The sequence below is a fragment of the Ranitomeya variabilis genome, chromosome 2 (genome assembly GCF_051348905.1).
Source record: "Ranitomeya variabilis isolate aRanVar5 chromosome 2, aRanVar5.hap1, whole genome shotgun sequence".
NCBI classification, from domain to species: Eukaryota; Metazoa; Chordata; class Amphibia; order Anura; family Dendrobatidae; genus Ranitomeya; species Ranitomeya variabilis.
The window spans coordinates 362,616,070-362,631,693 of record NC_135233.1 but is presented as its reverse complement, the minus strand read 5'-3'; the positions used below and the strand labels follow the sequence as shown (position 1 = coordinate 362,631,693).

Below are 15,624 nucleotides of genomic sequence, written 5' to 3'. Positions count from 1 at the left end.
TCTTCCTCGTCCCTCCAGATACTATGGTAGGAACGCACCCGTATGACGGGGAGGCTCGGAGATCTTCCGGGACTCTATCTGCGCCCCTCTCCTGTTGGTACCCCCCTTTGCCTTCCTGGGTGATGCGTGAGACAGTCCGCCTAAAGCTAACTGCCCTGCCGTAGGTCTGAGGTATGGCTTGAAACTCTTTACCTCCTCGGCGTTCCGGCCACCGGTAGTGCGCCTCAGTAAGGTGCTGCCTCTTTCAGCACAACCCTCACTGGTATCTCCTTTCGCTTGATTTCGTTTCTCACTCAGCACAATCTATCTCGCTTCTTAGTCCTTTCTTGAGTCCCGCCGCTTCCAGGAGCCTGCGCGGACCCGTTACGTTCTTTCAATGCCAAGCCTCTGCCAGGATCCCACCCCTGGCAGAGACCCTACAGTCTCTCCCTTCACAACACCCCCTGCCACAGGGTGTTGCTCCGTTCAATCCCGTCAGCGTTCTCTCTAACTTCCTGCCTGACCCCCAGTTTACCCACTATGGTGGGGAGTGGCCTAATGAATAGCACCCTTAGCTCCCCCCGGAGGCCCAGCTGTGAAATGTATTGGTGACTGTGATACCTGCTCAGAGAACTCCTTCAGTGCCATCGAACGCACCATGGCCCCCCTTAGTGGCTGAGCCATGATACTGCAACGACCAGGACTCTGGGGCGCTGCACTCCCCCCTGGTTAAACACAGTACTCCGGGACTGGGAAGAAAAACAACAATACAGGTTAGCAAAAAGACATACAATTTTGTTGAGTGCAAATAACAATAAGTATACTTAAGTAGGCTTCCCTTTATGGGAGGTGAGGACACTTTTAACGTTACAAAACATAATCAACATTATAAATTACAGAGCATAAATAACTTCTGTTACCCAACCGGGTATTCTACTTAGTGCAATTTTTGGAACAATAACTTAACATTGCCTTTAAGAAACTCACACTCTTAGTCTATCAAAGGCCTTCCTATAATCACATTATAAGGCATTTCAACTTTACATTCTCCTTCTTGTGAACCTGCAGGACCGCCTGTCCCTACGGCACCAGACCTACTGCCTCTCCTTTCTTTTACAGGACCGCCCTGTTCAGCCAGGGCCTACTGCCTTTCGCTACTATACACAGTATAGACATAACATTCCTTTCATTTAAAGAACTCTGAGCCCGCTCTACTCGGCTCCTTTAAGGACTCACTCTCTAACCCCTACGGGTTCACTCTCTGTCCTTAGTAACAAAGTAACTTTTCAATGGGGACGCGGGGTTTACCTTCTATCCTCACCTTCATTATTACTTCTTTTACTTTCAACTATGCAGGCTTCTACATCTACCCCTACGGGCTCTCTGCATCTTTCCTTTCTACAAAACATTATTCAGATTTCACATTTCAACAACTTCAACACATATAACTCGGCATGTAAAACAGTTACATTTTCTTTTTCAAGGCATCATTATCACATTACTGTTCGGTAACAGTATCTCTTTCAAATTTACTTCGTCACATCCCCTTTAAGAGGGGACCAAGTCTTTCTGAGGTAGCTCGTCTTCTCAGCCTACCAGTCTTATGCAAAGTTCCAGCCCGGGATCTTCACAAAGTGTCTTTAACTAGGACTAGTAGGAAAGGTTTCTTCGCAAAGTGTCTTTAACTAAAACTAGTGGAGAAGGAATCTTCGCAAAGTGTCTTTTGGCTCAAACCAATAGGGCAAATATCTTCGCAAAGTATCTTTGGCTAAAACCAGTAGGGAGCACCCTTAAGAAGGTGCAAACTATTTACAAAAGAAAGTTCGAATCATGCACAGTCCATGATTTCTACAGTTCTTTAAACTTTTGTGCAACATCTTCAGACAAGGAAAACAAACAAAGAGGATCCCGGGTTAACAGAGGGATCCATTAACCCTAGACGGGTTTAGCAGCAAACAGGAACAGTTAAAGGAATGAACAGTTAACTATTTACATTTTCACAAGCAGTGAAATCTTATTCTTCTTTCAGAAGTTTCCATGAGGTGCCTTCTGGCGAGCGGACCCCTGCGATTCAGGTGTCAGGTCCACTCCCGCTGCCAGATACACCCCGTGGGTTCGGGTCTGTTGTACGACCAGGTCGTGCGCGGCGATCAAGGTCTGTGTCCCCACTTCTCTCTGTGCTGGTACATCAGGAACATCGGTCACTCGAAGGGGCACCTCCTTAGGCACGACGGTGGTGGCGGCGACCGGGTGGCAGATCGCAAGTTCTGCGGTCAGGCAGGTGGGGCCGACCAGGGTGGTTACAGATCGGTCACACGGCGGCACTTTGGCTACAGGGGCTGGTTTCTCTTTCTTGTAGACATTCAGAGCAAACCACCCTTTTTCCCCAAGATGCCGGGTGTAGGTAACACTGTCTCCCGGATAGAGGTCTCGATCGGGGTGACCCTCTCTAAGGTGTGACTCGACATCCCGTCGGTTAACAAAGACCTCCGCGTATAGCCCCGGTTCTTTAATGAAGCCCCAGCCTCCTTGGAGTTTAAAGACGGTGACGATGCCCTGCCTGCGCGGGGCCTGGTGAGTGGTGGGGTCCTTACGGGCCCGGTCCTTGACCGCCAAATCTTTTTGATGGTAGGCCTCCCGTTTAGCCTGATGTGCTTTCTCTTCCTCCCGCCACCGCTGTTCTAGCTGGATCTGATATTCTTCCCAGCTTAGGGCCTGTACCATTTCTCCCTTCTGGGTCTCCACCCCGGGGAACCCCATGAGATTGGATCCAGGGTTCACCCAGCGGCACACCGTGCGCTCCGCACTGACCTCGCACGGTAAGGGAGTAGGGGTGATAGGGGCTCGCATACGGTGTTCCATGCCCGTGGCTTCCTCCCATGGTAACAGGCGCTGAAGTCTATGGGTCCCCGGGAGAGGTGGTGCTGCTACGGGTCCCACTAACACACCCTCTGCTGGTGGGGCAGGATCGGCGGACTCACCCACTGGTACGATTCCACTTTCCGCAACAGGTCCCGCTGGTTCTTCCGATGTCCGGGAATCTGCTACCGGTACCACCTGATGCGGGGCCTGGACTCTCACATGCAGTTGGAGGAGCTGGTTATATAAATCCTCCATCTCGGCTCTCAGGAATTTGGTGTTATCCACGGAGGACAGGCTGCTGGGCTCATCCGGGTAGTCAGGGGAGACTTCCACTTCAACCCCGCTATCGGGTTCGGAGCTGCTGGCCATAGCGTCCTCCACGTGGGTCGCTTCCTGGTCTTTTTCCCGCTCTCTCCTGCGTGAGCAGTTTCGTTTTCTCTGCCTCCGCCCCCCATTAAGGATTAGGAGGCGGATCTCTGCTGCTGACGGACACGTCCTCACTGCACAGAAATACTTAGACTGGGCGGCCATTGTTGTTCGCGCTCTGCAGCTCGTCTACGCCCACTCCACGCCCCCCTTCTCTTCCTGCGCTCTTCTCAGCGCTGCAATGGCGGCGGATTTTGGCGCGAACTCTCAACGGCAAGCAGTAGCACACAGTTCTCTCAATAAAGTACAGTCCAAGCACAACAAATCACAGTCTCTAGGCACACATGACCCGATTCTTCAGGCTTAAGTAGATCCTGTTCGTGACGCCAAGTTTGGAGCGCCCCCACACCGCCGCAGGGCCGAGGGGTACCCGGAGCCGGGCCTCTAGGTCTCAGTCCTGGGGTTGTCACGGTGGCTAGACCCGGTCCGTGGCCCTGTCTGTCAGTGGGGGACGTCCGGTGCAATAAGTGGTGTAGTAACGGTGCAGCGGTGCAGTTGTGGGGTGCAGGTCGCGGTAAATAACGAGGACACCAGGTTGCAGTCTCTTTACCTCTTTACTGAAGCTCTCTGGGTCCTCAGTCCAGAATACGGCTCACCAGGCTGCGCAAGTCCGGCCGGTCCAATGGCACTTCCAGAGCTCTCCTTACAGGTGGAAATCGGTGCCTTCCTTCTAGCGCTATGTGTTGCAGTCCTTCCCTGCTGTGCTTACGGAAAGTACCCCACAACTGTTGTGTCTGTTTCTCGTGTTCCCTCACAACAACTTAATTCGCAATGATCTTCCTCGTCCCTCCAGATACTATGGTAGGAACGCACCCGTATGACGGGGAGGCTCGGAGATCTTCCGGGACTCTATCTGCGCCCCTCTCCTGTTGGTACCCCCCTTTGCCTTCCTGGGTGATGCGTGAGACAGTCCGCCTAAAGCTAACTGCCCTGCCGTAGGTCTGAGGTATGGCTTGAAACTCTTTACCTCCTCGGCGTTCCGGCCACCGGTAGTGCGCCTCAGTAAGGTGCTGCCTCTTTCAGCACAACCCTCACTGGTATCTCCTTTCGCTTGATTTCGTTTCTCACTCAGCACAATCTATCTCGCTTCTTAGTCCTTTCTTGAGTCCCGCCGCTTCCAGGAGCCTGCGCGGACCCGTTACGTTCTTTCAATGCCAAGCCTCTGCCAGGATCCCACCCCTGGCAGAGACCCTACAGTCTCTCCCTTCACAACACCCCCTGCCACAGGGTGTTGCTCCGTTCAATCCCGTCAACGTTCTCTCTAACTTCCTGCCTGACCCCCAGTTTACCCACTATGGTGGGGAGTGGCCTAATGAATAGCACCCTTAGCTCCCCCCGGAGGCCCAGCTGTGAAATGTATTGGTGACTGTGATACCTGCTCAGAGAACTCCTTCAGTGCCATCGAACGCACCATGGCCCCCCTTAGTGGCTGAGCCATGATACTGCAACGACCAGGACTCTGGGGCGCTGCATATGGATGTACCGAGCTGGAGCATCAACACAGATTTTATACCTCTTCCAACATTGACATGTAAGACATGTTCATACAGAGATTTTTGAGAAATTTTTATATTGTAGTAGATCTGCTCCAAAATACTCCTCAAAAACATAATGAAAACTTTTCCTCTCCATTTCTAAGGGAATCCACTTTGCTGTGAATAGGAGGAAATATTTTTTAGCTGTTTTTGTTCCTGAAAAGTTTTTGAACGCCTGAGGGAAAACAAGTGCTTGTCTCTTCTTAGTATAAAGATCCTGAAGGAAACCTCTCCATACTAGGCACTGACCAATCAAAAGTACTCTTCTAGGAGAAAAATCTTCCAAAACTTTTCAAGTCATGAAAAAGAAACATCGCCAAAAAGACCCCAATAAAGAAACACTTTCTGAAGATGTTTCTGCTTTAAAAAGTTGTCACTTTTGAACACCTCAGAAAACTCAGTGTGAATATAGCCTCAATCCACAGTGAGCAATGTCAGATAGCAGATACAAAGCTCTCCAGAAACAGCGCCACTTCATATCCATTGCTGTGTTTAGTAGTACAGCTCATTTCTATTAATCTGAATAGTTTGAAACCACAATACCAGGCACAGCCCACGTGGATGAGTGGCGCTGTTTCTGGAGAAAAAGTTGATTTTTTTTTCTAATTCTGGACCACCTCTTTTATGGGTGCCTGTCACCACTAAAATACTATCAGCATCCATTATACAGGTATGTGGGGTCTTAGCCCCTATAAAATTCATACTTATGGTGTAGCTTTTACTGATTTAGTAGGCATAAAAAATATATTATATATATAATATATTTTGGGTACAAATGAAAGGGCTTCGGGGTACCCTTGTTATGGCCAAGGGTTCAGTGCACTGTTACGCCTCTTATTGTGCATACAGAGCGCTGTCATACCTTGAGTGACAGTGCTCAAGGGAGTGTTGTCTGAACTCAGCTGCCATGCTCACATAGTGTTCATAATGGCTCACATCACGGGCTCCTGTCTGCAGCTGCCGCTCACTGGCTCCTGTCTGCAGTACAGCACAGAGCGGCAGCTGCAGACAGGAGCCCTAGATGAGAGCCAGCAATGACACTGCATGACCACGGCGGCAGTGTCTGTGCAAAGCTACAGAGCCACTGATTGACAGCCATGCTCATATATTATCAGTGCCAGCTCTCATCACCGGCTCCTGTCTGCAGTACAGCACAGATTGGCAGCTGCAGACAGGAGCCCTAGATGAGAGCCAGCAATGACACTGTATGAGCACGGCGGCAATGTCTGTTCAAAGCTACAGAGCCACTGATTGACAGCCACACTCATATATTATCAGTGCCAGCTCTCATCACTGGCTCCTGTCTGCAGTACAGCACAGAGCGGCAGCTGCAGACACGAGCCCTAGATGAGAGCCAGCAATAACACTGTATGAGCACGGCAGCAGTGTCTGTACAAAGCTACAGAGCCACTGATTGACAGCCATGCTCATATATTATCAGTGCCAGCTCTCATCACTGGCTCCTGTCTGCAGTACAGCACAGAGTGGCAGCTGCAGACCGGAGCCCTAGATGAGAGCCAGCAATAACACTGTATGAGCATAGCGGCAGTGTCTGTGCAAAGCTACAGAGCCACTGATTGACAGCCACGCTCACATATTATGAGTGCCAGCTCTCATCACTGGCTCCTGTCTGCAGTACAGCACAGAGCGGCAGCTGCAGACAGGAGCCCTAGATGAGAGCCAGCAATAACACTGTATGAGCATAGCGGCAGTGTCTGTGCAAAGCTACAGAGCTGCTGATTGGCAGTCACGCTCATATATTATCAGTGCCAGCTCTCATCTCTGGTTCCTGTCAGCGGTCGCCACTTAGTACTGTTCTGCAGACAGGAGCCAGCGATGAGAGACGCTATTAACACGATGTGAGCGTGGCTGAGTTTAGTACTGTCAATCGGTGGCTCTGCACACTCGCACAGACACTGAGGCCGCACTTAGGCCTCCTTCACATGTCAGTATTTCCGGTAAGTGTGGTGACAGTTTTTACAAATACTGGAGACTCCAGTGAATGGGTCTGTGCACGTCGGTGTGTTACCACGGACCGTGTGTCCGTGGGCAACACAAACTGACATGTCTGTTTTATAACAGCAGCACACGTGCACACTGATGTGATTTTACGCCTGAGAAAAAACTCTGATGGGAGCTGCTTCATAGATTAATACTGGGCCGAGGGCTATGTGATGTTTTCTCGCATAGCACGCGCCCGTATTCTACGGTAGTGTGACTCCGGCCACAGGAACATTTCCTGAAGCGGTTTTTTGATGGAAAAACTTTTTTTTTAACGTCTTTAAAAAACACTTCTGTGTGAAGACGGCCTTACTTTGTCCTGCATCAGATTACAATGCCTGCTGCATAAAATGCCAATCACCGGAGCCAAAAAAGAATGCTTGGAGTTTGCAGATTATCAAGCAATAAATTCATTATTTATGAACGATCACTTTAGTCTTGGATCTGCGACAACCACTGATTTCTATTATGAAGGGGCCCGATAGAGCAATGAAACCCTTTTGGCCCCGCTCAGAGATTTCTGTTACTGGATATCTAACATAAAAGCCTGAGAAAAGGTCCATTCAAATCAAGGAATCACAATGTTGCAGAACTTCACCAATGTACTCTTCTCACGTGTATCCGTGGCATATCAGAGGGTCATTTCAACTAGAAAGCCCTTTTAAATTTTGGAAAGCACCAAATATACTAGAGCCAAGTAAAGGGATGCAATATAGCTTGCACCCTTGTCTGGCTCTTGTTAAAGGGAATCTGTCGCCAGGATTTTGCTATGTATTATGAGAGCAGCATGATGTAGGGGAAGAGACTCTTATTCCAGCGATGCGTCACTTACTAGGCTGTGTTTTGCCGTTTCAATAAAATAAGTATTTATCAGCAGGAGATTATCACTACAGGACTAGCTGCCTTGGGCCTTCTAGTCCAACCCCGCCCCCAGCACTGATTAGCAGCTTTCTGTCAATATACAATGTACATAGAAAGCAGCCAATCATGGTGTGGGCGGGGTTATATGTAGCGCCCCCACTGTCGCAGGGCCGAAGGGTACCCGGTACCGGGCCTCTGAGTCTCTGTTCTGGGGTTGTCACGGTGGCTAGACCCGGTCCGTGACCCTGCTGAGGGGCGCCCAATGAAAGGTGTGGATGGTGGTGGTAGTGCGGTGCAGTGCTGGTCACAGTAAATAACGAGGACACCAGGTTGCAGTCTCTTTACCTCTTTACTGAAGGCTTCAGGATCCTCAGTCCGGAATACGGTTAACCGAGCTGCGCAAGTCCGGCTGGTCCGATGGCACCTCCAGAGTTCCCTTTGCAGGTGGAAATCTGTGCCTACCTTCTAGCGCTTGTGTGTTGCGGTCCTCCCCTGCTGAGCTTACGGGATAGTCCTCACAACTGTTGTGTCTGTTTCTCGTGTTCTTTCACAACTCGATTCTGATGTTCTTCTTCGTCCCCCAGATGATATGGCTCGGACCTCTTCCTGGACCCTAGTGTCGCCCTTCTCCTGTTGTTGCCCCCTGTGTCTTCGTAGGTGATTTGTGTGAGACAGCCCGCCTATATCTGACTGTCCTGCCGTAGGTTTGATGTATTGCTTGGAGCCTAGTACTTCCTCGGCGTTCCGGCCACCGGCTACGCGCCTCAGTAGGATGTTGCCTCGTCTTACAGCACGACTCTTACTGGTATTTCTCCTTGTTGCGTTGATCTCGTTTCTCACTCAGCACAATATACCTCGCTTCTCGTCCTTTCTTAGGGCACTGCCGCTATCTAGTGCAGGCGCGGTCCCATAACGTTCTCTCTGTTCGCTAGGCCTCTGTCAGGATCCCACCCCTGACAGGGACCCCCTGAGTCTCTCCCCGCAACACCCTCTGCCACAGGGTGCTGCCTGTTCGATTCCCAGTCAGCTTCTCTGTAACTTCCTATCCAACCCCCAGTTTTACCAGACTGTGAGGAGTGGCCTAATACATAGCACCCTTAGCTCCCCCTGGAGGCCAGACTGTGAAGTGTATTGGTGACTGTGATACCTGGTCAGATGAACTCCTTTAGTGCCATCAGACGTACCATAGCCCCCCTTAGCGGCGGAGCATCAGTACTGCAACGACCAGGACTCTGGGGCGCTGCATATACACCACTCAGCATTTGAGCTCTGCTATATCTGCAGAAAATAAAAACTGTGATTCTATGACAACTGCTGCACCCAGTAAACAAAGTGATACATCAATGGAATCAGGGTCACTGTTCCTACATCATGGTGCTCTCAGTTAACATAGCAAAAACCTGCTGATAGATTCCCTTTAAGACAAACAGTTCCGGCAATGCTCTAGGGGAAAAAGACATGTAAATTAGCTCTCTCCCACAAGGAACAAAATGATCTCGCTAGTGCCACCTATTGGAGATAGGAGAAGATAAAAGATTGGAGGTAGCTAGCTCTGACATTTGTGTCTTAGGAGCTGGCATAGTGATAGTGAAACATCCCCTTTAATAGTAACTGTCCGTTATATGTTGCCTTTGGTATAGTAATGCTTCTCTTACTCCAGGATCCATTTGTATTGATCCTCACAAATGCGGAGCATCATTCAAAATCAATACTATAAATGTGCGCCAGCGAGATTAACATCTTAGGATAGTGTGTCTTTGTGCTTGTTTGCTGCACTAATATATAAGGGCAGGTGGTGTAAAGCTTGATTTGGCTCAGGGGTACATACTGTGGAGGTGGGGGGTGATTGCATCCTTAGCCAAAAAAAAATATTCATCATTTGTATCATGAGATAAGATTCTACATCGATAAGAAGACCACCGCTGCTTGGAATAGTCGCCTTGAATACACCGTAGGAATATGTGATGACGGTATATCAAAAAGTTATGCAGTTTTTCCATATTCCTACTCCTCCAATTCCTTACTTAGAAAATCACTGCTTGCTTTCAGTGAATGCAAATATTCACTACCTATATGAACTCCCTGTCCTGGCCCAGTCTTACTTTCTTAAAGCTGCAAAATACCAAAGTCCTGCTAACCTCATACATCCCTCATACAACCCTGCTTACCTCATACAACCTGTGACATCCACGGTTCCTTTTCGGAATTCTTAAATCATTGATACTTCATGTGCGCATTGTGTCTAAACGCCGGTACTTCATGTACGCATTATGTCAAAACGCCAGTACTTCATGTACACATTATGTCGAAACGCCGGTACTTCATGCACACATTATGTTAAAAACGCTGGTACTTCATGCACACATTATGTTGAAACGCCTATGCTTCATGTGCTCATTGTGTCCAAACACCGATACTTAATGCGCACATTGTATCAAAACACCGATACTTCATGTGCGCAGTGTTTAAACGCCGATACTTCATGCACTCATTGTGTCAAAACTCTGATACTTCATGCACTCATTGTGTCAAAACTCTGATACTTCATGCACTCATTGTGTCAAAACGCCAATCCTTCATGCGTGCATTGTCTTGAAATGCCGATACTTCACGTGCGCATTGTGTCCAAACACTGATACTTCATGTGGTCATTGTGTCCAAACGATAATACTTCATGCGCGCATTGTGTTCAAACCCGATACTTTAATGTGTGCATTGTGTCGAAACGCCGATACTTCATGTGCGCATTGTGTCCAAACAACAATACTTCATGCGCGCATTGTGTTCAAACCCGATACTTTAATGTGTGCATTGTGTCGAAATGCCGATACTTAATGCACTTATTGTGTCAAAACACCGATACTTCATATGCGCATTGTGTCTAAACGCTGATACTTCAATGTGCACATTGTGTTGAAATGCCGATACTTCATGCACTTATTGTGTCAAAACACCGATATTTCATGTGCGCATTGTGTCAAAACGCTGATACTTCAATGTGCGCATTGTATTGAAATGCCGATACTTCAAGTTCGCATTGTGTCCAAACACCAATACTTCATGTGCTCATTGTGTCCATACGCCGATACTTCATGCATTGAGTTTAAACTTGATACTTAATATGCACATTGTATCAAAACACTGATACTTCATGTGCTTATTTTGTCAAAACACTGATACTTCATGTGCATATTTTGTCAAAACGCTGATACTTCATGCGCTCATTGTGTTGAAATACCAATAGTTCAATGCACGCATTATGTCGAAACTTCATGCGCTCATTGAGTCGAAACGCTGATACTTCTCTGCGCATTGTGCCAAAACGCGATACTTCTATATGCGCATTGTGTCAAAATGCCGATACTTCGATGCGCGCATTGTGTCGAAACAGAAGGAGGATCCCAGCGCTCAGGAGTGGCCAAGAGCTACTGGACCAAAACGTAATTAAATCTTTTTGTTCAATTTCAATAAACAGTGAAATGAGTGGTAGTCCCCCCATGCTCGACTACTCTCCAGTTACACAGGGGATTCAGGACCCCCACCAATATACCAGTCTACACGTAGCCCACCTATTTTGCTTGCCCCTACTCTTCAGCCCTTCCTACAATACAGTTGTTTTGACAATTGTCCCATGGGCGGGTTGGGAAAGGCGCTGCCTTATGTTTCCGTGTGTGGCACTGATGTTTCCGTGCTTATTACAGCAGAACGCCTTGCAAAAGTCGTAGGTAGCGACCTAGAAATATCTCTGTAATATAGGAAAGATCGGAGACTGAGAACAGATCCATTTATCTGTACATTTCTCTGAGACAAAAGACTATATTTAAGGTTAGAAAACGCAGAACAGAATAAAATTGGAGCAGTATTTTACATTAAAAGTCTACGGAGACAAGACTTTAAGGACCTCAACGTGTGCGCTGCGAAGGAACGGGAGGCAGCCGCAGAACATAAAAGACACGTTCCGACACATCAAAGCAATCGTCCAGGGACTCTACAGATCTTATTGCCAGGAAAAATGAAGATAGAAAGAGTTGGATCAGGAGCTAAAGCTTGGGAGGGAAGCCCTAGAGAGAAGGGAGAAACACTCGTCTACGTCAAATTGAGGTGGGTGCATGGAAAGGAATCCCCCCCCCCGAGGTGGTAAAGGGCAAAGAAGGGGCTTATAATAGCAGACTGTCAGATATCAAAGATCTGCCGTACTTAGCTCAAAGTTTGATGTGAATTTAATCAGGGAAGATCCGACGGGAAGGCTACAGAGGGCAAAGGTGGTAAAAGAAAAATATGGAGGTTTTCAAATTCTGAAAATCGCTTTTTGTTAGTAGGGCCCCCTTGATGATAAACTGATGAAAGGGTATCTGTGCTAGAATGGAAAGTGATCAGTGTAAGGAATAAGAGAATCCAGTGACAAGTGTTAATCTTTCCTGCAGCACCCCCACAGGAGAAATGAAGAATTGCAAAGTCTTCTTAATTCATGGACTCAGTAGATCCTTAAGTTTTTGAGGTTTTCTAAGCCAGATTCCTTGAAATTCAATGATTCTTTACAGTTCCTCCTAGTAAACAGTCAACTCTACAGATCTTTGGCGCCTCTTTGACAAGGGTATGTATGGAAAGGAACCAAATGGAAGACCACCCAAAATTTCCAGGTGAAAATGGTCTTCTAGAGGGGAGGTCTTCTAAGTGAAGGGGGCCAAAATGTATAAAATATAAGGGCATTGATTGTCCATCATAGAAAGATTTAGTCTAGAAGAAGGTTAGTCTTCTCCAAGGGGTGGTCCTGTAGGAGAGATTTTGCTCTATACTCATCCATAGGCGCGCTTTAACATATTGGTATTAGGGATTACTCTCTAGCAAGTGGGATTTAGGACACTAAGGAGATATTGTTATGGAGGATGCAAGCGAAGTGTCTCATTCTTCAGCCTCTGTCATGCTCCGTCTCACATCATTATGCACACCATGCAGCCTCTCTCAAAGCAATTTCCATCTGTGATGACAGGGAGATGACACTTGACGGCTTTCTGTCCAGATCTGAAAAGTGGCATGACCGCAAAGATATCCACAAAAATAAATACAGCAACAAAGAAAGAAGTAGCAGAGATCTATGTTCTCAGAAAAAGGTCCCCAAGTTTTCACTTCCCATGCCCGTGCTATTATGCACTTAATTTAATATAGAGAAAACACAAAATTAGTATTAAAAAAAAAAAGATCCATCAACAGCAACTTGTTGACAGTTGCCAGGATGCAAAATTTAGGCAAATATTTATGGAGAAGAGAATCTCGCAAGAGACGCCTTCTGGGACGACTAGCCAGACACTCATGTACAGGCTGCCGATGTATAATACTTGCCCCTCATCAGTGCAGAGCAACATTTGGCTGATTGAGATGCTCTTGATGCAGCTTTGAGGAGAAGGGACTGTCTTCGTAAGAAAGATAATTTGCCCCATAATTTTTCCCATGGAGCACTGTCAATAAGACTCCGTACTCAGCTGGTTTCCTATCCACAGGATAGGCGATAACTTGCAGGTTGATGGGGGGTCTACCTTCTGGGACTCCCACCAATCGACAGGACGGGACAATGTTATCCCCATCAGAATTGAGTGGCAATGCGCATGCCTGGCCAACGCTCCATTCATTCTCTATGTGGCAACCAAACACTGCGTTTCGCGGTTTCCGGGCCACTAGAGAATGAAAGGGGAGGTGGTCAAGCATGGGCATTGCTGATGTATTCTAAAGAAGATAAAAGCGCCCTGTTCTACCGATCCATGGGGTCCTACAAGTAGGACCACCAGTGGTCTATAAGTTATCACCTAATCCATTTAACGAGAGCCATAGCCACTCTTAAACAGATGACAAAATAGGATTTTCTGATGAGTAACCAGGGGCGGACATACCATTGAAGAAACCTGTGCAGCCCCACAGGCGCCCAAGAGGTACACAGGCCATTATCACCTCAAAAGAAGGAGGAATTGTGCATTATGATGAACTATTGGACCCATATTTTGTTCTTGCACCGGACAGGACAGGGACACCCTCCTGACTGTGTCGACTCCTATGTATAACCCTTGGGGTCTCAGTATGTACAAACTTCAGCTCTGTCATTGACTTCCCATTGACACTTTGGGCTGAGGTTGCATTAGCCATTGTTATGTTCCTCTGCCGAGCTGGGGACTTGCTGATGAGGCCTCCATGGATTTACAGTTAGGTATGTAGATATAATTTAGTATGATACTGTCGCTTCCTCCTCAGTTTTATACTTTTCCGTTTATAGCTCATGATGCTCAGAGAATTCCCTCTTCCTTGTGAGCCAGTTTATGGAATCTGCGGGCCGCCTGCTTTGGAGATGTTTATTTTTGGAGAAATAGTTGTCTTGGTGACATTGAATCATATGAGACGATGAAAAGTCCCAGCCTGCATAGACTAGAAGCTTCTGCAGATGATTACGCTTTTCTCATTCACTTCTCAAGTAATCTGGGTAATACAGCCCTGTAGTCATAGTCCCCATTCACAGGCCAAGTCATAGATTACAACAGATGCGTTTCGCCACCACAGAGTGGACCTCAGGTACCATCAGGACCACACAGATTTGTTAACCTATATAGGGAGCGCCTGATTGAAAAGAGCAGGCACTGTGTGGGTGGCAGCAATGAAAGGATGTGGGAGTCGTAGCTGGAAAAAAAGCTGGCAGGATGCCTAGCTGGACCTGTTGGCATCTGCCCAAATATGGTGGAAACAGAGGCAGAAGTGCATCATAAATGAGAATATTAAAAGGGTTTGGGGGAAAACAACTGTCTTGGACCCAAACCAAGCTTGTCCCACCCCACCGACTAGATCATGCTTTTATTTTCTTAGACTGAAATATCTTTTCACTCCCCATGTCATCGCCTATCTTCAGGAGTGCACCGCTCCTGTGCCTCCTTTCTTCCTGCTTGCCAGGGTGCAGTGTGCTCCTGATGATTGACAATTCGGACTGTGTAGTGGTCACAGTCCGAACTGTACGCGCCACAGTGCTTCAAGAAGAGGCAGCATTGCCTCTGCAGCATCGGAGGAGCCTAAGGGCGCTGAGTAATAATATATTTGCAGAACCCTGGTCAGTATTGCGTAGTCGCTGGATGAGTGCACTGCGCATCTCTTCCTACCGACCTACATCCCTCGCTCCTCTTTTAATTAGCTGGCCTGGCGCAACATCATATGTGTGTCACACCGCAACCATGATGTCACGGGAGGTGACGAGTTCCTCATTAAATAATGGAAGTTAGTGCCCTCTTATTTGACCACATGATATCTTTCACAGCTTTAGGTAATAGAAGGTGCAGGTCATTGAAACGTAATCCTTGCACCAAGAGGACTCCCAGCACTAAGACACCTCACAATCAGGTTCTAGTTCTGCTGAATATTAGATTTGTTCCTTTATAGAATATTCTGTATAAAGATATTTTGCCATTCCCCATCTCTATCCGCATCCATTACCTTATACAGTCATTTTTCATTTCCACCAGTTCCTCCAGTTCTTATATTAATAAGTTATGGCCATAAGTTATGGTAATAAAATTTCACTTTTCCTTGAATATAAGTTATGGAAAACATATTCTCGCACAAAGTTATGTACGGCTCCTGGGCATGCAGAATCGCAGAGCAGATTTGTTGTGATATTTGCTTCGAATTACTATCACGTTCTTCAGAGGGATGGGATGGGTGTAGGAAATTCTCAGTATCAGAATATCTGCATTTTGTCCTTTGTGGAAAAAGAAACAACAATGCAGATAGGAAAATTACACGATTCTCCAAAGGGGCAGTATAGTATTTGTGTGTACAGCTTCTATCCAGATCTTTGTTTCCATGGTAACAGACTACAAACTGGTAGTCTGATCCTGAAGTCCTTTAATAAATGTAGCAACCATTTTACAGGGTCGGGGGTGAGATACTGGCGCATCCAACACATGTGTCATTACTATGTTGGGTGGTAAGG

General features: G+C 47.3%; 1 protein-coding gene across 2 annotated transcripts in view; it reads right to left on the bottom strand.

Annotated features, from left to right (window-relative positions):
• Positions 1–15,624, bottom strand: part of SLC8A2 (solute carrier family 8 member A2) — a 133,389-nt gene that overhangs the window by 112,778 nt on the left and 4,987 nt on the right. The window lies entirely within an intron of this gene.